Genomic DNA, 26,733 nt, shown 5'->3' with positions numbered 1-26,733 from the left:
TGTCGTTTGGTCCCTATGCTGAGATGAAGAAAATTTTCCGCGCAAAGCAAGAATACTGAACACAATTGGAAAAGGAAAGTTAAATATCAGATCGATGGGTCTCTGATTCCTGTTATCAACCTTCTATTAAAAACAAATTTAAACTCACTGACTTGCAGAAAATAATTTCATCTTCATATTTCACCTCTATGTTAATGATATTCTTTAGGGAAGCATTTGATTGAAAATGTTACTGGAGTAGCAGAAACAGATCTTAATTTTTCAATGAATTTTTAAAAAGTCCTTTTGCTTTTTGTGCTAGCTCTTACAACTTTAAAAATTGATGTGTAATATTTAGCAATTATGTACATACCTATTACCAAGAAATTTAAATGAAAACTATAGTTATTCTGTATCCTGTCACCAAAAACTTGAGTTTCTGCCTAAATCTGTTTGCTAAATACAAATCTTTCATGTAATATTTGAAGGTTTATTTTTAATATTTCTACCAAATGTTGGCTTACAATCTTGCAAATTAGACCATGTGTTATGGGTTACCATGTTTGCTGAAATGTTTGCTATAAAAAACCATGCATGTTTACTTAAAATTATAAACCAGATTTGTCAAACAGATTGGTTTTACCCACCAACTTAATGAGCAAGAACCCTCTGGGGCACTACCTGATGTAGCTTGAATTATTCCAACCTGTGTAGAAGGAATGGAGATTTTCTTAGCATTAACATTTCTTAACATTTAAAAACAGCGCTTGTAAAGATGGATTTGAAGAAAAGGGTCGAACAGATTAATTTCAAAACACAATGGCAGGCAGAGTTTCTAAATGGCAGGAATGGACAGCCACAGTGGCTTCTGGGTATCACTGAGGAGAGGAGAGGGCGCAGAGGTCTCCCACGGGGTGCCAGTGGTTGATGTGAGGTGGAAAGACCAAGGTGACAGGCGTTTCCTCTAGTGCCTCATAGTCAGGGGCAGTCACATTACCTCCGTAGGGGAGTTTCACGGCACCGTTCCCTGGAATCTACTAGAAGTGCTCCCCCCACCCCCCAAACAAGAGTGTAAACCACGGCACCCAGCAAGTGGGAGCTCCAACGTCAGCACAAGGAAAAGGAATGTTTCTAGGATGGCAATGAAGGGGAGATCCTGACAAAGCTGAGCATCGAGTCCAGAAAGGAACCAGTCCACTCTGAACTGGAAGAATGATCCAGCACGCACAGTTTTAAGCAAAACTGAAATTCTCAGGCTTTTCTCAAGTGTGTGACCGAGTTGAGAAGTTCTTTTTTTCTTTCATTTCTTCCTCCTCTCTCTCCTCTCCCTTGCTGTCTTAATTCTGTCCATTGTATCAGTAACAAAGCAAATTTAAAAGCAGACAATTATTGGGGCACCTGGATAACTCAGTCTGTAGAGCATGCAACTCTTTATCCCAGGATTGTGAGTTCAAGCCCCATTTTTAATGTAGAGTTTATTTAATAAGAAGAAGAAGGAGGAGGAGGAGGAGGAGGAGGAGGAGGAGGCGGAGAAGGAGGAGGAAAGCAGATGGTTATTAACTTCCAGAAAAGCAAGTTGTCCATGAAGGGAAAGCATAGAATACTGTGAGACTCCGCTGTGTATAATAATATCTACAGAGACATACTGCTTATAACATCAAACATTGATAAAATCCAAAATATTGTCAGGGTGAAGAGAAGCTGAAACATGAACACATTTTTAGGATGTGTATGTGTGTGTGGGAGGCAGACTGATTGAGATTTGAGAAGTAGATCACAAAAATGAGTATTACCTTTCACAGTAAGAAGAGAATCAATAATCTCCAAAACTGAAAAAGAAAAGCAAAACTTAATTAGCAGAAAAATCCTCTTGTTGGAAAATAATAAAGACATAAACACCAGTAAAAACGGCTCAAAATGTTGGGAACTATTGACTTGGGGAGTGTGAATCCAAAGCTAGGAGGAGTAAAGCCGAGGACTGCTGCTATAAGTTAGCAGAACTCATCATACTTAAAGTGAATATGTTTAACTTTGACAAAAATAAAGATTAAAATTTTATATAAGAACAATTTCTAAATCCCCCCCCAAATTACACCACTACTTTTGCTAGAATTCCATTGAGCTTATAAATGATTTAGAGAGAAATGACATCTTTATAATGCTGAATATTTCTTTCTGGAAAGATGGTTTGGACTGTTTCTTTCATCCTCAGAGTTTTATCATTTTCTTGTTATGGGTCCTGTAGGTTTTCTGTCGTTTGTATCAAGGCATGTTATAGTATCTTTTGCTAGCATGATGACATTTTTTTCCATTATGTAACTGTCATTAATAGATTTTTAAAAGCCCTCTCTATTTTTTTGTAACTTTGCCACCTTCCTGCACACTTCTCTTCTAGTATTTTTTTAAAAGATTTTATTTATTAATGTGACATAGAGAGACAGCCAGCGAGAGAGGGAACACAAGCAGGGGGAGTGGGAGAGGAAGAAGCAGGGTCCCAGCAGAGGAGCCTGATGTGGGGCTCGATCCCAGAATGCTGGGATCACGCCCTGAGCCGAAGGCAGACGCTTAATGACTGCGCCACCCAGGCGCCCCTCTTCTAGTATTTTTTCAACTGATTGTCTTCAGTAATTGTCATTGTATATCACAACTTTCCTTCTCAGTGCAGAGGACTCATTTGTTCGACCTATTCTATTGCATTGGTTCCAACTTGTTGAGTACAGCTTTATTAACAGAGTGAGTAGTTGTATTGCCGTCAAGTAGAATAAAAAGACTTTTAGTGTTTCCCAACATGAATATTATTTTCTATTGATTTCAGGCAGAAATTTGATCATCTATTTATTTTCTTTCTAGTATTTCCCTTGTCTAAATACTCGTTCATACCTTAGCATTAGCATCTGTTTACTGGTCTCTTTTCCCCCCTAAAATGTGTGTTCCTAAGGGTACGGATGGGTCTCTGATTTTACCCCAAAACTGAGAATAATGCGTGGCTGTACAAATTTGTTGAATGAGTGTATCAATCAATGACAGACAGGTTACCTCTAGACAGTCAGGTGCTTCTGCGTCTCTGTTAGCCTACGAAAAGCATTAATATTTGTCATACCATTAAACCACGTTTGCGTTTAATGGACTACACATTATTACTTCGTTGTGGTTGGACTACCTGGATTTCCTGGTATTTTGTTTTAAATGTCTGCCTCTGTGCTGGGGGTATGAACTGTAGGTTTGTTATGGGTTATCTTTGTTGGCTTGGTTTCAGGGCGTTGGCCATATTAAAATGATTAAAATATTGCATGCATAGTTTTAAAAGAATATGGATTAGCTGCTAAGTCCAGAGCATTTGCCCAGAAAAGACTCTGTTTCCTGGTGCTTCAATTTCTTCAGCCTTTAGCATTCTCTTATGTTTTGTTTTTCTTTGTTATTCAAGATGTGGAGGAGCATGCTTTCATTATAAAAAGTTAAAACTGTACATAAGTGTAAAGACTGAAAATACGAGGCTGCACCTCTTCCAGCACAAGCCCAGAGGTAGCCAGGGTTAACAGTTTAGTACTTTTGTTTCAGTATTTTTCCTATGCCCTTCCATATTTACAGGCGCACGTACAAGTGCGTGTGTATGCGTGTGCACGTGTGTGTGTGTGTGTGTAAAATAACAAAGCCAGGAACTGTCTTGAAACACTTTTTTTTTTAACCTTCCTTGGAAAGTTTCCACCTATATATTATTAAAAATATAAAATACACAGGGACATATAGCTAGCTCCACTGGCAGAGTTTGGACTCTTGATCTTGGAGTTGTAAGTTCAAGCCCCACGTTAGGTGTAGACATTACTTAAAAATAAAATCTTAAAAAAATATGAAATATACATTCTTCATCCTTTTTAGTAGTTGTGTGGTATTCAACATTATGGCTTTACCAGAATTTATCTAACTGCTCTTCTAATCATCAGTATTTGGCTGTTGCCCCTTTTTCACTACTACAAACAACCCTGCTGTGATCATTTTCATACACAGACCTTTAGTCCATGCCGATTCTTTAGAATAAAGTCCTCAATGTGGAATTGCTAAGCCAACCAAGATGGACAGTTTTTACGTTAGTAGATACTGGAAAAATTGCCCTCCAAAGAATGTTTACCCTCCTACCAGCAGAGTATCATTTGCCACACCCTTACTAACCCTGGGTATTATCAAGCTTTTAGATTTTTGCTAATTTGAGGAGTAAAAATTCCTTATAAGGTACCACATTAATTTACATTTCTCTGATTTCCAATGAGGTTGAACTAGTTTAGCTTGTTGAATATCTATATTACTTTTCCTTCCCATGACTCATATTTCTTAAAAGTAAACTCTATGCTCAACGTGGGGCTTGAACTCAGTCCCCAAGATCAAGAGTTGCATGTTCTACCTACTGAGCCAGACAGGTGCCCCCACTGTTCATTTTTCTATTGGAGTGTTTGTCTTTTCCCTATTGAGTCATATCGATATTAATCCTTTGTTAATATGATGCAAACATATTCCCAGGCTTCATGTTGTTCATTAATGTTATTATTATGTCTTTTTAATTTTTATGTATTTAAATATGTCATTATTTTCTTTATGACTTTCACGTTTTATATCTTGCTGAAACAGGATTTCTTCATCCCATGCTTATGAATGTTTTTTACCTTCATCTAATACCTTTACGTTTAGTTTTGTGGATATTGGGTAAGGTATGGGTGTAAGTATATTTCTCTCAAAATGAACAACTCATCACCCCAGGTGTATTTCTTTCAAAATTGATAACCAAACTTCACCCTCATTTGAGAAGTAATTCATCTTCTTCCTACTGATTTGTTTACCATCTTTATCATTAACAGCAGCTAACATTTACATAGTTCTGACCATATTCCAAGCCCTCTTCTAAGTGCTTTTTCTTTATTAACTTATTTAGTCTTCTCAACAACCCTAAGATATGGGTGGTGTAATGGTCCCTATTTTACACATAAGCCAATTAAGGCAGAGTTTAAGTAACTTAACCAAGAATGCACAGCGACTACGCCTTGGCTTGAGACTCAATGCTCTTAACCACGGTGCCAAATTCCAGTGTATGGACTCCTGTTTCTAAATTCTACACAATCTTTATTCATCACTATCTCTGCCTATACCTGCACCAACCCTATACTTCTACAATTGTATTTTCAAATGTGTTTTAATCTCTGAAAGAGAAGTTACTACAATTTCTTTCTTCTCAGGGTTTCCAGGCTACTACTTGTGATTTTTTTTTTCTATCACGTAACCTATAGAATCAGCTTAAGTTTCATATAATGATTAGAATTGCCTCACATTTCTAAAATAACTTAAGAAGATTTATATCTCAAAAATAGTGGCTTTCCATTTAGAAGGGGACTATCTGCATTTACTGGATCATTTATTTTTTTCCTAGAGCTTTATAGTTTTCCACCTATGAATCTTATGTTTTTGTTAGGCATTTTGTAATTTTTCTTTCTGTTGAGAATAGGTTCATTTTTTCTGTTTCATTCTTTAATATATTGTTGATAATATATAGGAAAGCATTGATTTTGCTATGCTAATTCTGTACCTAAACCTCATATTGAATTCTCTATTGATTCTAGTAATTTTTTCTTGATTTCTAAGGCAATACCTTATTTGCAAATAACTATACCTGTGTCTTTCCTTTACAATATTTATATATATTATTCTTTTCTGTCTTATTGCATTAGACTCTCCATTATTAAGATTAAATAGCAACAATGATGAGAGAAAATTTATCTTATTTCTAACATTAGGAGGAATGACTATAAAAAATATTTTATAACAAGTATTTGCTCTTGGTTTACACTTACCTTTATCAGCTTAAGAAAGTTTCCTTCTATTGCTAGCTTGCCAAGAGTTATTGCTTACTTGTTTTTAATCAAGAGTGATGATTGCATTTTAGCAAATGCATTTTTGCCCATATTGAAATGTCATGAGTTCTACCCCCTTTGATCTATTTATATAGTGAATTACATTAATGGATTTCCTTGTGTTGAGTCATCCTTGCATTAATAATAGTTCTGTGTGCCAGGAACTATGTTAAACACAGTAATTAGATGAATACGCATTTAAGACTGTTGTATTTTCTTGATGAACTGACCTTTTTTTATTATGAAATTTATTGGTAACTGGAATATTTAGTGCATTCTCAGTCATTGTAACTATTAATATGGTTGCATTTAATTCTACCATCTTGCAATTTGCTTTTTATTTGTCTCATCTCATGTGTGTTTCTTTGTTAGTTCTTTTCTGCCTTCTTGGTCCCATAAAATATTTTTTTAGTACTCCATTTTATTGTTTCTTTGGTTTCCTGTGTGTGCGCATGTGTGTGTGTATTAGTGATTGCTCTAGGGATTCCAGTATACATCCTAAGCTTATCACAATCTATTTCTATTTAATATTATAACATTTCATGTAGAATATAAGAAACTTCCAAGTGTAGAATTCCATTTAACCCTGCTGCAATTCTTAATGTGTTACCCTGTGTTACCATTACATATGCTAAAAATACCACAGTGCATTATAATGTTTGCTTGAACCAGTCAATTATGTTTTAAGGAAATTTAAAGATAAGAAAATAAAATTCTTATTTACCCACATATTTACCATTCCCAATTATCTTCATTCTATTATTCTAAATTTTATCTGCAGCCCAATGAAATTTCTTTGATATTTCTTTTAGGGCCATGACTACTATCAGGTTATATTCCTTTCAAAATATTTTTTGACCTCCATTCTTGAAGATTCTATCAGGTTATAGCCTATCAGGTTATATTCCTTTCATAACATTTTTTGATTTTCATTCCTGAAGATTATTTTGAAAGATATACTCCCTTGGGTCTTAAGAGATTCTTAGATCTGTAGAATGATTTTTTTTTGCCAAGTTTTGAATATTTGGGGTTATTATTTCTTCAAATAGTTCTGATCCATTCTTTTTTTCCTTTTCTTCTGAGGCTTCAATTACATATGGGACAAATGATACCATTCCACAAGATACTGAGGCTCTGTTCATTTTAGAAAACAGAGAATACAATTTATTCTGTTTTTCAGTTTTGATATTTTCTAATTAATCTATTTTCAGGTTCTTGTACTTTTTATTCTGCAGTGTCCAATCTCCTCTTAAGCCACTGAGGGAAATTGCCATTTCTAGTATTTTTAATTGATACTTTTATACAGCTTGTATTTCTCTTTTGAGGTTTCCCACCTGTTCACTATATCCATTTTTTTTTCTTTTAATCCTTGAACATGTTTACAACCACCATTTTTTAAAGATTTTATTTTTAAGTAATCTCTACACCCAAACGTGGGGCTCTTACCCCGAGGTCAAGAGGGACAAGTTGTACTGATTGAGCCAGCCAGGCGCCCCTATAATCACCGTTTTTAAAATGTGTTCTAACTCTGAAGTCTGAGTCATTCTCAGGATCTCCTCTGATTGTCTGCTTTTTACTTTTCTTTTTAATTTTTTTTTTTTTACTTGGCTCCATGCCCAGCATGGAAACCAATGTGTGGGGCTTGAACTCACAACCCCGAGATCAAGATGTGAGCTGAGATTGAGAGTCTGATGCTCAACTGACTGAGCCACCCAGGCTCCCCTTGATTGTCTTTTTTTTTATCTTGATTATGAATTCCATTGTTCCACTTCTTTGCATATGTGTAGTAATTTTTTAATTGTATGCTGCATGTTACGGATGATATATTGTAGAGCATCTGGATTATCTTGTTTCTCATTTAAAGGTGTAATGTTTGGTTCTGGCCAGCAACTATACAACTGGTTCATTCTCTTCATCTTTCAGGCTTCATTTTATGCTCTGTTTGGGCAGATCTACATTGATTTTGACCGTAATCCCACGATATGATCTTATTCCTTACTCCAAAAGAGTGGCCTTTCTGTGGTCTCAATTGAATGTCCAGCGGGCTCAGTAAAGTCTTTCTGCCATAGCTGGATCACAACTTTAATTTATTTTGGCATTGCATGACTTCTGGCATTTCCATTCATTTCTTAGCACCACAACAGCTTCTGTCTTGCAGAATCATGAGGTCTTACAAAATCTTAACCTACACAGGCAAAGCCCAGAGTAGCTCTTAGCCAAAGAGCTAAGAAGAATCTCCACACAGACTTCGGAGACCTCCCTTCTGTAGAGCTCATTTGTCTCTGTAGTTCTATACCGTGAATTTCACCTGCCTTTTCATCCCCCCTGATGCAGTTTCTGCCACAGCTCAGTATGACTTGATGTTCTTCACTTGGGCTCCACTTTGTGCCAAATTCAGGAAGCTGCCCCTGGACATAAAATTGGGTTGAATATGGTGCTCACCTCCTTTATTCCCTGTCTTGCTGAGACTATAGTCCTGCACTGCCTATCTTCCAATGCCTAAAAGTAGTCACCTCACATGTTTGGTTCAGTTTTATAGAACAGTAAATCCAACAGCAGCTCTCCATCATGGTCTTGAAGTAAACTTGTAATAGAGAGGGGCCACTGGGTAGCTCAGTCGGTGGGGCATCTGCCTTCAGCTAGGGTCATGATCCTAGGGTCCTGGGATTGAGCCCCACATCGGGCTCCCTACTCAGCAGGGAGTCTGTTTCTCCTTCACCCTCTGCCTGCTGCTCCCTCTGCTTGTGCTCTCTCACACTCTCTAACAAATAAATAAAATCTTTAAAAAAAAAAGAAAACACTTGTAATAGAGAAACCTAATTGGTATTTCTTTATCTCTCATTTCTATGTTCTCATTCCCTCTCTTCCTTTCTCTCCCCCCCACCCCCACACACACTTTGCCATCCTTTGGAATGATAATACTTCCCTTTTTTTTTTCTTTCTTCTCCAATAGCCTCATTTTAAACTGGTCTTAATTTTTTAAAACATGCTTTAATTTACTCTCCAACAGTGTCAAGAATGAAGCTACCAATACGGACCTTCCTAGTTCAACATAAAAACTTTATCACACTTCACTCCCTCCTTCTCCACCTATCTTTTCACCCCACATCTCCAGGAGGTTTTTTAAATTATATACATTTTTCTTTTTTAAATTCTTTGTTATAAATTGTACACAGTTTCACAACCACTTTATAAGCAATTCTTTAGATTTACATCTAAGTTTTTCTTGCTCATTGCTCTTTTTTCCTAAAACATGTCTTTGTCTTTATTAAATTCTTTATTTTGATTACTTTTTGCTTGAAGGTCTACTTTAAGTTGTATTTTTCAAAAAGCATACATGAGTCATATAATTTCTGAATTCTTTTAAATCTGAGCCAGGCTTTCATTTGCCTTTGCATTTAGATAATAGCTAGGCTTGGAATATAATTCTTGGAACATAAAGCTTTTTTCCCCCAGAAACCTGTACATTTTCTCTGAGCTTTTCTAACACTAGTGTTGCAAATAAGGAGTCTAATGCCATTCAAACTTTTTTCCCCTTTAGTGACTTTTTTCTCCCAGCTGACTGCTTCTAGCCAAAACCACCTGGGTATCATTCCTTTTCATTAAACCCACCTAATCTTTGCTAACCCTGCTCCATGTACAAGGCTGAATGCTTCAATTCAGAGAAGTTGCCTTCTTTTGTTTATTTGATTATTGCTTTTCAGTCATCCGCTACTTTCTACTTCTGGAATCCATATAATCATGATATTAATTCTCCTGCTTCAACATTTCTGCCTCTTGATTTTTCTCTTGAATTCCTAAATCTTGAAGGTTGTGCTGTGCATTCTGAAAGAATGTCCCCTAGTTACTCTTCTTTCTATTCCCAAGACTTGATTTTTGCCTCTCGATTTATACTTTTTTTGTAGAAGTTTGCACTTTAAAAAAATAATACATGATCCTTTTGAATCTAATTAAGAAAATTAGCTCCCCAACCCTTATATTCTTCCCTTTATTCCATGGGAAGCCTGTTTTACTAGAGATGATTTGATCTGAATGTTCGAGTCTGATCCCCCTCATTTCAACTACTGTATTTCTTAATTTATCTGTAAAATTTTCTCTTAACCTTACAGAAGAATTAGTTTTTCCAGAACATACAGCCGAAATGTGAATAGTGGCTCATCAGTGCTCCCTTATTCACTCCTACCTGTTCCATTTCCAGTTAAAACTCTTCAGCTTCATAGCCATAGTGACAAGTTTCCAACGGTAATACACAAGTGATCTTTTCATACTCCTTTTATATTCCGTGTATTGTTTCTTTCTGAAATGGGAAAAAGGAAGGGATCAAACACGTGATTAGGATATCATCTTTGTCACAGAAGTTAATTTTTCTTAGACTATGACAAGACAAAATTTCCATTTGTATTGTATTATGTTAAGGATAATAAAATTCTTTAAGAGAAAAAATGGCTATACACGTTCTTTCCTTACAGAGAAGCAGGGAAGTTACCTTGATGATGTCATCATTCTTACTAAAGGGGGGGATGAAATCTTAAGTTACTTTCCCACCACTAAAAACATTTTGAAATACTTTCCTTGAAACCACCTTTTACACTCTTGAATTTACTATGGACCTCTGTGTCCAACTGTCCAAACAAGGACAAGGAAATATGCCCATGAAAGTTAACCTCTGCTGAATACAACCATAAGGTAGAAGAAACACTGGGAACATCTGCATTTTATCCTGCCAATATGTTCTCTCTTATTCTAGAAGCACAGGATGTCTTTACTCTGTCAGCTGCAAAAATATTATCTCTCTGCAAGAATGAAACAAGTGTGGAATATATATTATGCTACCACATTACATGCATACCTAAGCAGAAAACAAAGAAAATAGCCATTTAATATATAACTCAATTTTGCCTCCAGGGACAGATAAAAACTTTTTATTATAATACCCAAATGGTACAGTACATAAATATACATGGGAAATGTGATAGGGTTAAGTCAGGCTCTTTTGGCTAGATGCTGGTGGCTACAAATTTATCATCTGACACCCATCCTAATCTTGCCTTCCCATAGACATGAAGTAGGCTATATTTTTTATGAGGGCCAGGAATTTGGGGCGAGGGAGACCAAACCCATCACCATTTTTCAGCAGGTCATTAATTTCTAAATGTGTGTGGAAAATAACTATTGGCTGATATCTTCCAGTTTCATTTCAAACATACCTTATACAGTTTGCTTAATAAATAACCAAGACAGTAAAAAAAAATAATGACAGTAACTAAATTGGTAATTTAATAACTTCAGATGATTCTAGAGGCTTAGCGGTGTTTATCCTTTTTGAAATCAATAACTTTTCATTTGGAATCTTAAATCCACTTTAATGAGCATTCTGCTGGCTGCAGTTTTATTTAGGATGTGAGCTTATACAAACAAAAGTAATGGAGGCTCTTTCCTAGATAACAATATACAGTTAACTTTGCAGATCACATGGCTGATTTGAACGTATAAATCTCTGCAATCCCATTATATATGCTCCTCAAACATTTTAAATGCCTTTAACTGGAGAAGAGGTTATAGAAGAAAAGAGTTCTCAATGTGGGGAAACTTCATGTTTCTCAGTTAGTAGCAATATGTCCGAAATGGCTCTTCTAATATTGATTCTATTTTTGAAAGCCCATACACAGCAATAACACAACTTTCTTACAGGCAGCAAATGGAAAACATCCTGTGACAATTCCCCTAGCTTTCTATATAAATCACATGAATTATCAAGGTGAAATATTTATCAATACAAAATAACCTATTCCTCAATGTCTTCCACACTGTTTCCCTCTCTGTAGAAAACCTTCGGGGTCATGTAATCTACCCATATAAAACTAATTAGAAACACCCTCCACAAAACAAGGGGCTACATCTATTGTTATTGTAACCCGCGTTACTCTGCCTCTGTGCCCCAGAGACTCCAGTAGCTCTGAAGTCTCCAGAGGGTGTTCAGAAATGAAACGATAGCTTTTGGGCTCATCCTTTTTTTCTGTGAGACACTGTCCTCCGTTGCACTAATGTCCCCTGGAAGCATTTCAAAGCTATCATGCCCTTAAAACACCAAAACCGTGCTGCATTCCCTTCATAGTTTACAAAATCCTTTATAAAAACAATGATTTCACCTTCTGTTATAATTCCTCTCTTCATAGAGGCTCAAAAACTAGTGAGGTCTAACAAAATCCCTTCTCTTTCCTTCAGCCAAAAAAAAAAAAAAAAAAAAAAAAAAGGTGCAGATTACACTAACAGATATCCAGGCAGACTCCAAATCCCAGTTTGGGCTGGAGCCCTGTTCCCCATTTGTAAATTTCTGAAGGTCACCCTGTATCAATGAATGACCTACTGTTGTTTCATGCACATTCCCTTGCCAGGTGTTAGTAAAGCCCTTCCTTGAGAATGAAGTTAACACAGAGGAAAGCAAGTCAGGAGATGAGGAGAGACTTCCACCCACCTCATCTGAACTTGCGAAACCAGCATCCACCTTTGGTTTCCCCAGTTATGTGTGCCAATAACTTCCCCTTTCTGCTGAAGTCAGTTTGAGTTTGGTTTTATGTCACTTCCAACTGAAACAATTTTGACTAATATACTAATAATTACCAATTTTATTGGGTTATATAAATATCACTGCCTCAAGAACTTGAAATAACGCATCCCAGAGATTTCCAACCGTGAAAACTATAGCCTGATGAGTGATTTAATTAAACATGTACATATAGATCACTCCCCAAACCACATATACAGAAATGAGGAGAGACAAATCTGAAGAAGGAAAAAAAAACTTGCATTTGAAAGGATGAATTAAAGAGAAGACATCTGCCCAATGTTTAGGACTGGGAAGATAAATGATTCCATTTTATGTTGTTATTAAATTGTATTACTCTTCATTAAAGTTAAATGCATTTAGAGGAATTAAGCTTATCAAAGACTTGGCAATGTAATATAAAAGATGATTCTTTGTTTATTTGACGACATCCTCCTGTGAGTTGATTCACAATTTTAATTTTGGAAAACAATATTTCCTTCACAGGGACTGACAGAATGATGTGAACTGCTGCATCATTTTGCATGAAGTCATATCGATTATGAAAGCAAACAGAAGCCAAGTGACTTAACCCATTTTTCAAGGAGCATTATGACAATAATGTTTCTATATTGTCAGAGGGGATCACATCAACTTAAGAACTGAAATTAGCCTCAGTTAAGGGGGAAAAAAAAAAAAGACCTGGAATGAAGAGCTTCAGGAGATAATCACCTATCCTTTTTAAGGTAAGTACGATGGAACCCGATAAACACAAAAATTGTAAATATTTTTAGTGGAGAAACTATTTTTAAAAGTATGTATTAACTCTATGCACCAGTATAGAGATCTGACCATGGACACCACGGTAAGCAAAACAAATACACAAGAGAGCTTGCAACCTAGTGAGAGCAGAAAGCATTAATGCAATCACAGAGAACTGTCATTCCTGTTGGAGTAAATATTACCAGAGAAATGTGCCTACTGCCCTAGAAGCCCATACTGGGGCTTTACCCTAAGCAGATCGACCAGGAAAGGATTTCACAAAGACTTGATGGTTGAGGAATGATTATACACAAAGTAAGTAAAGAGGGGAAAGAGCATTCCAGTGAGAGGGAGGAGCCATAGGTGTAGAGAAGAATGGGCTAGGAAGCAGAGATCTGAAACAGCACTGAGCCCAGGACCCAGGGACGGGAGGTGGAGTATAAGGAGGCCCAGGCTGTGGAGAAGTGGTCAGTTTCCTCTGAAAATGGTGGGCAGAACTTGAGGGTTTTTAGTGGGGCTTGGTAAGATTAAAAAAAAAAAATCACTTTGGGTTCAAGCTGGATAAGAAATGAGTGGCATGGGGGTGTAGGGGGTGGAGTCAGGATCCAGGCAAGGAACAAGGGTAGGTAGGTGTGGCCGGTAGGAGTTGGGGTGAGGGCAAGATACAGAAAAGTAGAGAATCTTCAGGCCGTTCATCCTCATCCTTTCTTGAGAATCGGCATCATGAAATGTGACTGAGTCTTTCTGTTTTTCACAACTTTGCAATAGGGAAAATTCCAAACATACAAAAAAGTAGAATAACATGATGAGTTCTATGAACTTGACACAGAGCTTCAAGCGTGTCCAACTCGAGGCAAATCTTGTTTAATCTATATGTATCTCCACTTACTTTTCCATTCCTGTATCCAGTTTTTTAAAAATTTATCAACATATCAAACCCTCCAATAAGTTTTGAGAATAGTACAATAATCACTAATTTATCATTCAGGTAGTTTCCCTGTTAACATTTTATTAACTTGTCCCTATGTGTGGATATGGGTGTATTTATACCGCACACACAAACACACACATCTTATCTCTCTAAGAGCAATGGCATTCTCTTACACAAGTATCACACTCAGGACACTTAACATCATCTAATATGTGATCCATATTCACAATTACCTGTTTGTCCCAACAATGTCCTCTACAGCTGTTTTTCCTCCGAATCCAGAACGTAAATGAGGTCCATACATTGCATTTCATTGTCCTGTCTTTTTAGTCTCCATCAATCTTCAAGAGCTCCTCGGCCTTTCTGTCTTTCATGACACTGATGCCTTTGAAGAGTGCAGGCCAGCTCCTGTGCAGAATGTCCTTAAATGTGTGTTTTCTGATTGTTTGCTCATGATTAGATTCAGGTGAAACATTTTGGCAGTACCAGCACATAGACGATGTTGTGTCCTTCTCCATGTGTCACATCAGGAGCCATATGATGTCAGCTGTACTGTTATTAATGATGATTCTTTCAGCTTTTCCACAGGTTGAATTCATATCCTGTAGACATAATCCATTACTGAGGAAACCAGACAAGGACTGCAAAATATAATTTCTATTTCCCCACGAGCCATCTTAATGCCAAGAGACATTAACACAGGTCATTTATACAGACAAAGCTTTGTCGGTGCATATAGATCATAAATAGACAGTGACAGGGAAGGAATATCCTGCAGCAATTAGAGGAAATTGGCATACTTGGGAATTAGAATCGTGAGAAGAAGTAAAGCATGGAGTGCAGTGAAGCCCCTAGCCTCAGGAGCCAGACTGTAGGGGACATCATCCTGGCTCTGCCACTCACTACCTGTGTGACCTTGGGCGAGCTACCTACCCTTTCTGTCTCTGCTTGCACATCTGTAACATGGGAAGTCATGGGACTCATCTTACATGGTTGGCATGAGCACTGAGCTGCTACACACAACTGGCATACAACAAGGTGTGATGATGATGATGATGATGATGATGTTTCCGGTGAAGGACCACTAGCCTCCATGTGTTGACTAAAGGAAGACACTAGGTCTTCTTTATAAACAACATTATCTGAGAGGCACCTGGGTGGTTCAGTCGGTTTAAGCGTCTGCCTTCGGCTTAGGTCATGATCTCAGGGTCCTGGGATATAGCTGTGAATCTGGCTCCCTGCTCAGTGGGGAGTCTACCTCTCCCTCTCTCTCTGCCCCTACCCCCCCCACACACTCAGGCACTCACTCACTCTCTCTCTCTCAAATAAGTAAAATCTTTTTTAAAAAAACTATTATCTGACATTTGGACCCTGTTAGTGACATAACCTGGTAAAATGTCATAATGTTTGCATAAAATCATGAACATCGTCATCTAATGAGAACTACTCAGGACAGAAGAGTTTTGATTTTAATGATCAGATGACAAATGTTAACATTTCTCAAATCATAAGCAATAATCTTAACAATAAAATGTGTCCAATGTCATTTTCTGTGGAGGATCTGATTACCTCCTGCTCCTTAGTGATGTATGTGTGACCTCTGTCTGGTGTGAAAGCACATCTATAATATTGACATTCCCACAGCCGGATCTAAATCATGTACAGAAAAAGGCCTGCTCAGCGATCTACTCAAGAATCTCGTCTAGTCTTAAGATCACTCATAAATCTTAAAATTGCAACTTGGTTTTCAAATTTCAAAGATATTTTTCTGATGAGGCAATTCAGCCACAGTATCTTTGCTTCACCATCTTGTTTCTGTATACCTGTGTACGTGTGGCGCTGGTCTGGCAGCCCTAGGCATCCTTCCTGATCTTATCCCATTACCTTTTTTTGAAAAAAATTACTTTCTTTTCCCTACAGTATTTTCACTGCTAGTCATTCATGGCTTAATAAAATTACTTAATTTTTTATATACTTTTTCCTTTTAGTGTAATAATTATATTATCAAATAGGACAAAAGAATTATCCTTAACTTTATATTTTTAGGATTTGAGTTTCTCCTAAAATGTGTGACCATAGTAGAAATCTTTTTTCCCTTAACAAGTAATGTAGAAAAAAATTAAAATTTCTAAAAGTTAAGTGACTTGTTATTATTTTAAGAAAAAGGAGATCAACTGACCTATACTGACACCTTCAGAGAAATTTTTTAAAATTTTTAAATTTAAATTCCATTAATTAACATATATTAATAGTTTCAGATGTAGAGTTCAGTGATTTGTCTTATATAATACCCAGTGCTCATTACATCACACGCCCTCCTTAATGTCCATCACCCAGTTACCCTATCCCCCCATCCCTCCCCTCCTGCAACCCTCAGTTTGTTTCCTATGATTAAGAGTCTCTTAAGGTTTTTCTCCCTCTCTGATTTCCTCTTGTTTTATTTTTCCCTCCCTTCTCTTATGATCCTCTGTTTTGTTTCTTATATTACACATACGAGTGAGATCATAGGATAATTGTCTTTCTCTGATTGACTTATTTCACTTAGCATAATACCCTCTAGTTCCATCCGCATTGTTGCAAATGGCAAGATTTCATGTTTTTGATGGCTGAGTAGTATTCCATCATATGTATATATATTACATCTTTTTTTATATTTTATTTATTTATTTATTTATTTGAGAGAGAGCGAGCGAGCACAAACAGGGTGAAGGGAAGAGGGAGAAGCAGACTCCCCACTAAGCAGGGAGCCCAATGTAGGGCTCAATCCCAGGACTCCGGGATCATGACCTGAGCCCGAGGCAGACACTTAACCAACTGAGCTACCCAGGCACCCTATAATCCACATCTTCTTTATCCATTCATGTGTCTATGGACATCTGGGCTCTTTCCATAGTTTGGCTATTATGGACATTGCTGCTATAGACATTGGGGTGCAGGTGCCCCTTTGGATCACTACATTTGTATCTTTGGGGTAAATACCTAATAGTGCAATTGCTGGGTCTTAGGGTAGCTCTATTTTCAAACTTTTTAAGGAACCTCCATACTGTGAGAAAAGAAAATTGTAAATAAGTAATACATTATTTACCTTGGTACCATATTATAGCTTGCTCAGAAGAAGACAACATAGGGTAGAAACAGCTAGAGAAAACAGAAAGAGAGGAAGGGAGTGGGGAGAAGTAAGGAGAGGCAAAGGGATGGAACCAATATTGCTGACGCCTAATTCCCCAAATCTCCCCCCACCCAGAGGTTACTGCTTCCATCTCCTATCCCCTCCATCACTCTCAGGCCTGCTTCCCTAAACAGCCCCCTCTGACCTTCCCCCTGCTCAAAAATCCAGACTTACATCTCCAAGTCTGTCTCCCGACCTACACCTCAAACATACACTAAAGGTTTTCTTCTTGTCTTTTATTTTTCAACTATTTTCCTCCATTTGTCAAAGTTAATGTTTATCCCAGGCATCAATTTTATGGTCATGAAACCCAGATGTACAAACATAAAACTCCCTTTATTTCTTCAAAACTGACAAAGCTCACAAGCCACCATTTCCATAGATGGAAGAATACTAACTTTGCCCATTTAAGGAAAACTCGGATACTTCTGAGTTTTGTTGGGTAGATGGATCATTGATGTGGTTGGGTAAATGGATCATCTCCTTGCTCTTTCTATCAATCCTCTAAATTTGGGGGTTGGGGTAATAATTATAAGGATGGAACAGCATTTGCTACAGAGAAGAGGGAGCTCGGCCTAGAGAAGACAGCAAAATAGTCAAACAATTGCCTAGTTACGATACAGATGAGTTTCTTAAAAATGTTATGGGAGCACAGAGTGAATTTAAAGAAGCACAGAGGGGGCAGACAGAAGCATTAACTCAGCCACAAGGGGCCACAGACATCTTCTGAGAGGAAGCACATTTTAAGTTTCATCTTCAAGGGTGAGTAGGAGTTAGCTGGTTTAAGAAGACGGGAAAGGAAGTGTCAGGGCAAATGAACTAACACATGGAATCACAGAAGAGTGTGACATGCTTGGGTGATGAAGCGGCTCTGTAATGGCTGTAGCACAGTGACTGTTCAGAAGAGTGGGTAGATGATGAGTCGAGAGAGACAAACAGACCGTCTGTCAAGCGAAGGAACTGGGGTCGTACTCTCCAGCCTTGGAGTCAGCACAAGGGACAGGAAGTCCAAATCAGTCTGCTGCCTGGGTTTGTAGACAAAGTGTTATTGTCACAGTGATACTCACCTGTTCACATGCTATCTGTGGCGGCTTTCATGCTACCATATCAGAGTTAAGTAGTTTTGAAAGAGACTGTATGGCCACCAATGCCTCAAGCATTTCCTATCCAGCCCTTTACAAGAGAAGTTTGCTGACCCTCCCCTAGACCGCCTGAGTGATAAACGTACCCTCTTTAAGAGTATGCATAGACCTGAAGTAGCATTTGAATATCTTTAGCATATTATCATTTAGATTTGTACAAAACTAAAACTACGTGTGAGCATCTCACATCTATAGCTCTTATGCAAGTATAAACATCTATACATTAAATTTAAACTAAAAAAATAATAACACTCAAATTAATGATATTCATTCAATGTGACTGATGATACCAATGGTGTGGAAACAGATTTCCACTCCTAAAATCAAACTCACTGTTCTAGTACAGGTGTTTTTGAATTCGGTAACTTATACCTTTGGGGCCATGGTTTTTACTTATTTAAACTAGGGAAAAACCTTTGTTAAAATAACAAAAGACAGTGATTTCACTGAACTTTATATGTCCCAAATGCCTCATATTGGAATACAAAGTCCCTCTGCCTTCTTATTTTGGGTAGGCTATGGATAATTATAGTAAAGCCCACTGGTACCATAAAAACACTAACGCCTGTGCAGGCACTGAAATCTTTGTCAGCGTTCACTTCTAAGGCAGCCATTCAGGTGATCCACAGTGGCTTAGATTTGTCATCTAAACGAAAGCACACTAAATGTGAAAATATCACAGAAAGCCGCACATCCTGGAGGGTGTGCAAAGCTATTCACAAAATTAAAGCTAACATGAGATACTTACTGTGGCAACAACAAAACAGCTAAAAACAGCTAGTCCAAACTGGGTGAGCCCAAGACGTGGCAAGGAAGAAGAAGGAAGAGGACAGATAGGAGAATATGCAGTGTAGTATCTGGACAAGATTCTAACATGAGATGGTTGTGGGAAGGAAGGAATGCGAAGGGGGATTCAGGAAAGACTCTCAGGTTTCTGACCTGGGCAGATACACTCATTGAGGCGAGCGACACGGAAGAGGGAAAAATTTGGGAGGGAAAGACATTGAGTTTACTTGGGCATGTTGAAATGAAAGTTCCCAGGAGACTAAATCTTGAACCTGAATGAAGGTATGTACATTGGACTGTAGAGTCATGAGTGAAGACTGGCTCCAATACCAAGATTTGGGAGCTGAAAAGAAATAATAGTTGAAGTATCCACATAGAGAAGAAGAAAGTGAGAGTTGGAAAGGTACTAAAAGATGCTTAATCAACAACTGGCCACCAGAGGCAGTTGTATAAATTACACATATGCACCCACAAATATACTCAGTTCGGGACGATCTATACTAATGGCGCAAAACTGTAACATGCATCATAGGAAATACCAGTATGAAAATCATTTATATGCCTTTGGATGGGTACACAGAGGAAAGACGAGTTTGTAGAAGATTTACTTTTGCTTGCTAAAGCTTGGTTTGTTCTCCCAGAAGGCACATTAACCTGAATAAAATGCCAAAACGGTATGGAATGTGGTACTCACTGCTCGGTGCCTATTCAATATCTATTCTCCTTCCTTCTTTACTAACAGAACCTTGATTTTTGTCAAGGTAGCAATGAACACAGGTGAAAGCTACAATTCCCAGCCTCCTTTGCATCTATGAATGGCTTTGTAACACAGTTCAGGCCGATGAAATATAGGTGAAAGTCATTAGATGGAACTTGTGGGAAGGCCCTTTGGAAGGCCAGGTAGACTCAGCTGACTAGACTCACAGGCGCTTCATGGAGTCCCAGTCTCAGCCCTAGACCTCCAACTTCCAAATGTAAGAATAATAAAACCTCTAATGTTTTAAATCACTGTTTTCGGGGCTCCTGTTCCTTGAGACCCAATACAATTTGGACTTACTAGACATATAAAAGAGCAAGAGCAATTTTAAAGCATGCTTTAATCCTTTCCACTTTGAAATCAAGAATGGAAGATCATTTTTATTTTCAAGGCAAATGTGCAAATAAAAATATTATTACCCCTTATGTGAAATCCATGAAAAATGCTGAGATGAAGGAACTGCTTACCAAAAGCTACTTTCTCTACTCAGGAATTGCTTCCTTAGCCTTTCCTGCTTTCCTGCTGTCACTGCTGCTTTGGAATTTGCTGTTATGTGTAATAAGACTCCATCACAAATGTTTGTGGAGGAATCAAGAAATACTCACTGACGATCTTGGCACAGACCACAGTCAAGACTCAGTCTCTGATCTCCCTTCCCACGCTCCACATCCTGTGTTCAGGCTCTCTTTCTTCTTCCCCGTTATCCATTCTCCTGACTCTGCTAGCTGTGTTCTCTGTCTCTTGAGTGTGTCACAAACCTTATATATTAAGGGCTAGGGAAGGAAGGAACTCTGACCTAAGAATCACGAAGCCTGAGTTTATTTGGTCATTTATTCATTCCACAAATATAATTAAGCATTTTCTAAGTTTCTGGCACTGGGTTAAGCCTTAGAAAACAGGGATGACCAAGGCAGGAAAATCCTGGTCTTCAAGATGCTTACATTCTAATGGAGAAAAATGATATATTCACACATAACCAGAAAAATTACAGATACTGAAAAATGCTGTGAAAAAAAAGACATGGGGAAGTGTGGCAGATAGTACCTGTTGGGGGGCTACTTGGGGTATGGCTTTCAGGGAAGTCTTCTCTGATATGTAAGCAGACCTGATGGAGGAAAGGTACTGGCCAGATTCCAAGGAAGAGCATTTCAGGCATCTCATCCTGAGATGAGAAAGGTTCCTATGCCAAGGCAAAGAAAGGTCAGTGTAGCAAGACACCCTGCAAGATGGAGAGAGACCCTAAGCGAGGCCACTAGAAAAAGATTTGCTCATGGAGGGCCTCATAGCCACAGTGAGGAGATTAGATTTTAATCTAAGACTATAGGGAGTATTTGATGCACTTTAAGCAGAGGAGTGACAGACTCCTTTTTTTTTTTTTTAAATCACTATCGCTAATGGGTGGGATGTGGAATTAAAAATACTGATGAGGACAGTAGTGTATAAATTCCAAGAGTGAAAAGGGGAATGATGGATACTTTAGAGTTGGACCCCCACATGAGAGGGGAGAGAGAGTCACCAAGTTGGCACTCAGGTTTTTGGGAAGAAGGCTTAAATAGATGGTGGCTCCCGTTACTGAGATGGGAAAGTGTTCTGAGCCTACCTTGCCTGACCCTGCGCAATGTGCTCTCCTCAACTTAGAAATGCAGATATTGACCGAGATAGAATAGACAGCCTCAGATAGTTCTTCAGGACTATCACATCATAGTTCAGTTGGGTAATTAGGACATGATATACTTTCTTGCTTCCAATTAGGGGAATAATACAAACTTTGGAACAATAGAGGATGGAACTCCATTAAGCTGCCAGAATGCTCTACAAAGCAATGTGACTTTGGCAAAGAGATTCTCTGTGCCTCAGTCTCCCTCGCTGCACAATGGGATTATAAAACTGACTTGCTTCACTGGGCTGCTGTCAGGGACAAGAAATATCATAATGTCAGACAGCTAGAATATACTAGTGCTCAGGTAATCACACACTCTCCTTTCCTGACAGACTCAATACCTGTTCCTTCTCTTTCAATCACTCTACTTTGCGAATCTCTTGACTCAGGGATTTTCTTTTTCTGAGGGTGAAGAAACTCCAACACTGGGGATTCCCAGGGCAGAATTTCACGTGTGTCACTTGCTGTGAGAGCCAATCAGCCCTGGACCTCTGTGACTTCTCACCTGGAAGGTGAGCAGTGCCTGAAGAGGGCAACACAGCCAGCTCCAAGCCTGTGGGCTCCAGGTTATCAACCCTAGAGTTTCAAGCTTAACTTTGACTTATTCACCTTTCCCTGCCCTCTAGTTCACCCTCTCCCTGATGAATGGGACTTCAAGAACTGGGTCTGAGAAGAAAGTGTGATGGAATGCTTCCGGCTGCTAGTGAGAGAATGCTCCCGGCTGCTAGTGAGAGAATGCTCCCGGCTGCTAGTGAGAGAATGCTCATGCCCTGACCTGCCACCCAGATGCCATTTTGCTGCTGCTCGCCATATCCCCTGACACTCAGGGAATGAGATGGGCATGGGAAGGGAGATGATGGGCTTATGTACTGCCCACAACACATTTTTAGTTAACCAAAACTAAAATGTTAACCACCATAAAAATTCACTAATGAATAAGTCCTGTCCTTTTTTAAGTATGCCTTTCTTTTTTTCCACTTCTCTCAATTGTCCATGTTTTCCTTTCAGGAAAAAGCCCAAATAATAGAATTCCCCAAACGTCATGTTTTTCAAAGGTTTCTTGTTACAGACAGAAAGCCGGGTTCTTGCCGTCATTTCTGCTGTGGCAGCTGGAGGGCAGTGCGATTCTCTCTCTCCCCTCCCGAAGCCTCGCATTTCCTCCCATCCCCCAGCTGGCTAAGTGCAGAGGGGAAGAGACACAATGGAGGGAAATATGCACACGTGGCCCAGGAACAGTTGGGGGGGGGGTGACTTGAAAAGAAACAAGCAACATCAAGTTCACAGACAGCACATCCTGGTCTTGCTTCCTCCTCACTCACACAGCATTAGCTGCCTTCACACCCACCAAACACATGCTTCCCCTTGCCTCAGCCTGTTCTAGGTCTTCTCCCTACAACCAATTCTTCAAATTCTTCACATGTGAGCTCAGCCTGGCCTCACCCTTGCACGCTCACACACAAACTCACTCAGCACCTCCCTGTCTTTCCTCATCCCCAGCTCAGGGCTGGCCCCCAGATCTTGTGACCTGGGACTGGGAGGTGGAGACTGGTATGTGACAATAAGGCAGACCGTGAAGCAGAGCCTAGTTGCAGAGAGGCTGGCTGCTGGAAAGTTGCCCAGCCCCGCAGGCAGGGAGGGCATAATCGGTGAATGACCCGAGTGACTACTGGCAGACACTTGCCGAGTCCAATGCATGAGCGCCCACGGTGCCACCACTGGTCACAGAAGACTGCTGGTTTTTGTGGGCAGGGCCAGACATGGAACTGGGGCAGGGGAGAGGGAAGCCACAGTAGCAGAGTCTGACGTTTGCAGTGAGCTTTGTGCTTTCCAAAACTGAGGCACCTTTGTGCATCTGGTACTTCATGTGAGACAGGCCTAGGTGACGATCCCCTCTTGAGAAGTGAGAAACTGAGCCTGTGTGAAGGGTAAGCAGACTGTTCTCATCAGAACGATGGTCATGACAGAGCTGGGTTACATTCCACTGCTGGGGTGAGAGCTTTACCCAAAACATCATTGACCTGCATAAAATTACAGATCAGGAGCAAAGTTATTATGTAGGATAGCATCTCTGATAGGGCTTTGCAAGGTAAACATCAGATTTCTCACCATCTCAAATATCAAACACATCTTTAGGCCCCTACTATGGCCCTTTAGTATGTCCAAATACTCCAGGAAAGGACAAGGAAAGAGATCATAGCTAAGGCCCAATAGAAAAACAGGTGATCAACAGGAGGGCCTCACCCCCTTCCCCCTCTACAGAACATGCTGGGCACCAAACTCTCACAAGAGGTTTCCAAGCTGGGATGGCCTCCTTCTCTTCCACTCCCTCCTCACTGAATAGAGTCTTTATTGACAGAATATTATATAACTGCATGAGCCCATGATGAGGAGACTGCAGACCATCCACTAGAAAACTTTTCAGAAAGATTCTTTCTCTGCAGCTCAAACACAGAACATTTTTAATACCGTTCCCCTTCTCTGCTCCCTATAATTTTAAGGAAGAGAAAGAAAAGACCAAAAATCAAAGATATCTCAGAGGTAATCTATGGTTTGGAATGAGAAATGGGTGCTTTAATTGTGTTTTTAAATTGATTCTCCTTTTCTAAAGCTTTCCCCCTCCCCCAAAGTAGTGGGAATCAAGGTGAGACATTGCAGATTCTATATTTCTATATTCACTCTAGTAGATTTCAATACCATGTTCTGACTCTCTTCTAAATTTCTTTATGACCTAGATCAGGCTGCCCTGTTTCAGGGTCTATCTATATTGTAGCTTTCATCTATGTTCCAAACATGGTATGTGGGCTGGTGAAGTAACCTACTCTAAGGCCAAATTTGTAGTATGGCTGAAACTAAATTATACTGCTCTAAGATGCCAATACCTAAGCGTCTTTGGGGGTACTTCTTGAAACTGTGAGTCTGTTCATTTTTCTTTTAATTAAGACTTTATTTTCTTTTACTAAAAAATAAATCAATAAATGACTCTAATGTCGAGAACCAAAGTACATGCCAACAGTAATGTGAGTCACGAAGGCTGTTCATTGGTACAGATCACATTTCTTCTTTTACCTGAAATGTTTCATCTGAGAAGACATTCAAGTAATTTGACTCCTTGCTGACCTCTCAGATATACTACAGATTCTTATGAATCGGTCTCTTGAAGACTTGCACTTCAAGATGGTAACCAAGCATATGTGGTTACTTCTACTCCCTCACAGAATTCACATGGCACGTATGATAAAGAAATACAGCTGGAATAAAATCATGACACCACTGTGAGTAGGGGGAAGAATATCAGTGAGAAATATATTTTGATAAATTTCTTGGCAAACAAGGAAAAGAAGGGACTGTATTACTGGATAAACCAGAATGAAGGAAGCTGAGACCCAGAACACAACTGCAAGAAGGCTACCACGGAGGTGGGAGCCATTCTTCGTGGGAGAGTCCTAGGAGCCCCTAAATGTGTAGATGACAAGAAACAGGAGCAGAAATGGGATGCCAAGAAATAATCAATGTAATTATTTAAAGGACTATTTATGAAATATCAGGTCCAGGTAGCACTTCCCACCCGATTCCTATCCCCTTGTATCAAAACAACTAGATACTGTGGAACTTAAGCTGAAGAACTGCTGCTTACCCATTCCAGACTCACATGTCCTAAAGGAAGACCTTTCTGTCAGTGTGTCCCACCCACAAAGCTCACGGTCAGATCACTGATTCTGCTGGTTAGTAGAGATGCTTGTAAGAGAAGGAGAACCACACAGCAGCAGGGGAAAGCGTTAACAGTCATCTATAGGACTGAGTCTTACTAACCCTCAAAGAAATCCAAAGCTAAGATGAGAGATTTGAGAAGGGACCCAAGGGAAATTTTTGGATTGATGAAATTATTCTCTATCTTGATTATGATGGTAGCAACATGACTGTATATACTTACGAAAACTCATCAAACTAAATATCTTCAAAGGGTGAATCTTGCTGAATATAAATTATGCCTCCAAAAATCTAAACTTAAGAAAAGAAGCACAAGCCCATTAAAGGAAAGAAGGCTGCAGCTGTTGACATATGACTTGGTCTGAAGCTGTCCTGGACAGTTTATCCACTTGTCTAACAGCACAGAGTTGTGACAAATGGAAGGACTGGCTCCATCTTAGCCAAGGCTTTAAGCTAGACTGATTAACTCAGAAACAGAAGGGAGAGAAAGTCCTATGTAAACCAAGTACGCACCAAGTACCAGAGAGTCTAAGGCAGCTTATTTTATTTAATTCAGAACATAGTGATAGGACTGTTTGGGGACGTCTTACATCAGCTTAGGACATCTAAATAGATGCTCAATAAATGGGAACTAAAGGTCATGTAAACAAAAATAAAACAAAAGAGGCTTCTTATAAAAAAAGGAACAAACAAAAATAAAGAATTACTGTAAATTTAAAGTATGCTTGCTAAAGATTTTTACATGTAGTAGAAGGGTTGAAAAATAAAATCAAAGAAATCCTCTAAAATGTTCAACAAAAAGAAAGAAATCAAAGATTTGGGGGGAAAAGTTAAAATCATAGGGGATCAGTATAAAAATCCTATAACCCAGCTAACAAATCTGAAGGACAGAACTAAGAAAATGTATGGTAAAAAATAAAGAAAGAGTAGTTGATAAGTAAAAACAATAAAATGTGGATTATACATAAATATGTTATCTGGCCATAAAAAGAAATGGGGTACTGATATATGCTACAATATGGATTAATCTTGAAAACCTTCTGCTAAGTGTAAGAAGCCCGACACAAAAAAACATATATTGTATGATTCCATTTATATGAAATATCCAGGATACAGAGCATCATAGAAACAGAAAGAAGACCGGTGGTTGTCATGGGTTGGGGGAAGGATGAATGGGGAATGATGGATAATGAGAATGGGGTTTCTTTTCAGGAGGATGCAAATATTCTGAAACTAGATAGTAGTTATGAATGCACACTTTTGTGAATATGCAAAAACCACTCATAGATGCTTTAAAACAGTGAATCCCTATGGCATGTGAATGAGATATAATTTTTTAAAAAGAAACAGTAAGAAAAATCCCATAACTCCAAAAAAAAATGAGATTTAAGACTGAATATT

At 38.7% G+C, this 26,733-nt stretch overlaps 1 protein-coding gene across 1 annotated transcript in view; it reads right to left on the bottom strand.

Moving 5' to 3' along the window:
- The window catches only part of MEGF10 (multiple EGF like domains 10), a 343,436-nt gene that overhangs the window by 186,992 nt on the left and 129,711 nt on the right, over nt 1–26,733 (bottom strand). Inside the window, exons 5-7 of the mRNA XM_048221243.2 lie at nt 14,344–14,712; nt 10,057–10,170; nt 1,773–1,808 (exon numbers count right to left, since the gene is read on the bottom strand). The gene's annotated coding sequence lies outside the window, so the exon portion shown is untranslated. The remainder of the gene's footprint in view (nt 1–1,772; nt 1,809–10,056; nt 10,171–14,343; nt 14,713–26,733) is intronic.

This window comes from Ursus arctos, unplaced genomic scaffold (genome assembly GCF_023065955.2).
Source record: "Ursus arctos isolate Adak ecotype North America unplaced genomic scaffold, UrsArc2.0 scaffold_5, whole genome shotgun sequence".
In the NCBI taxonomy this organism is placed as follows: domain Eukaryota; kingdom Metazoa; phylum Chordata; class Mammalia; order Carnivora; family Ursidae; genus Ursus; species Ursus arctos.
The sequence above is the reverse complement of the archived record's forward strand: the minus strand, read 5'-3'. Positions and strand labels throughout refer to the sequence as shown.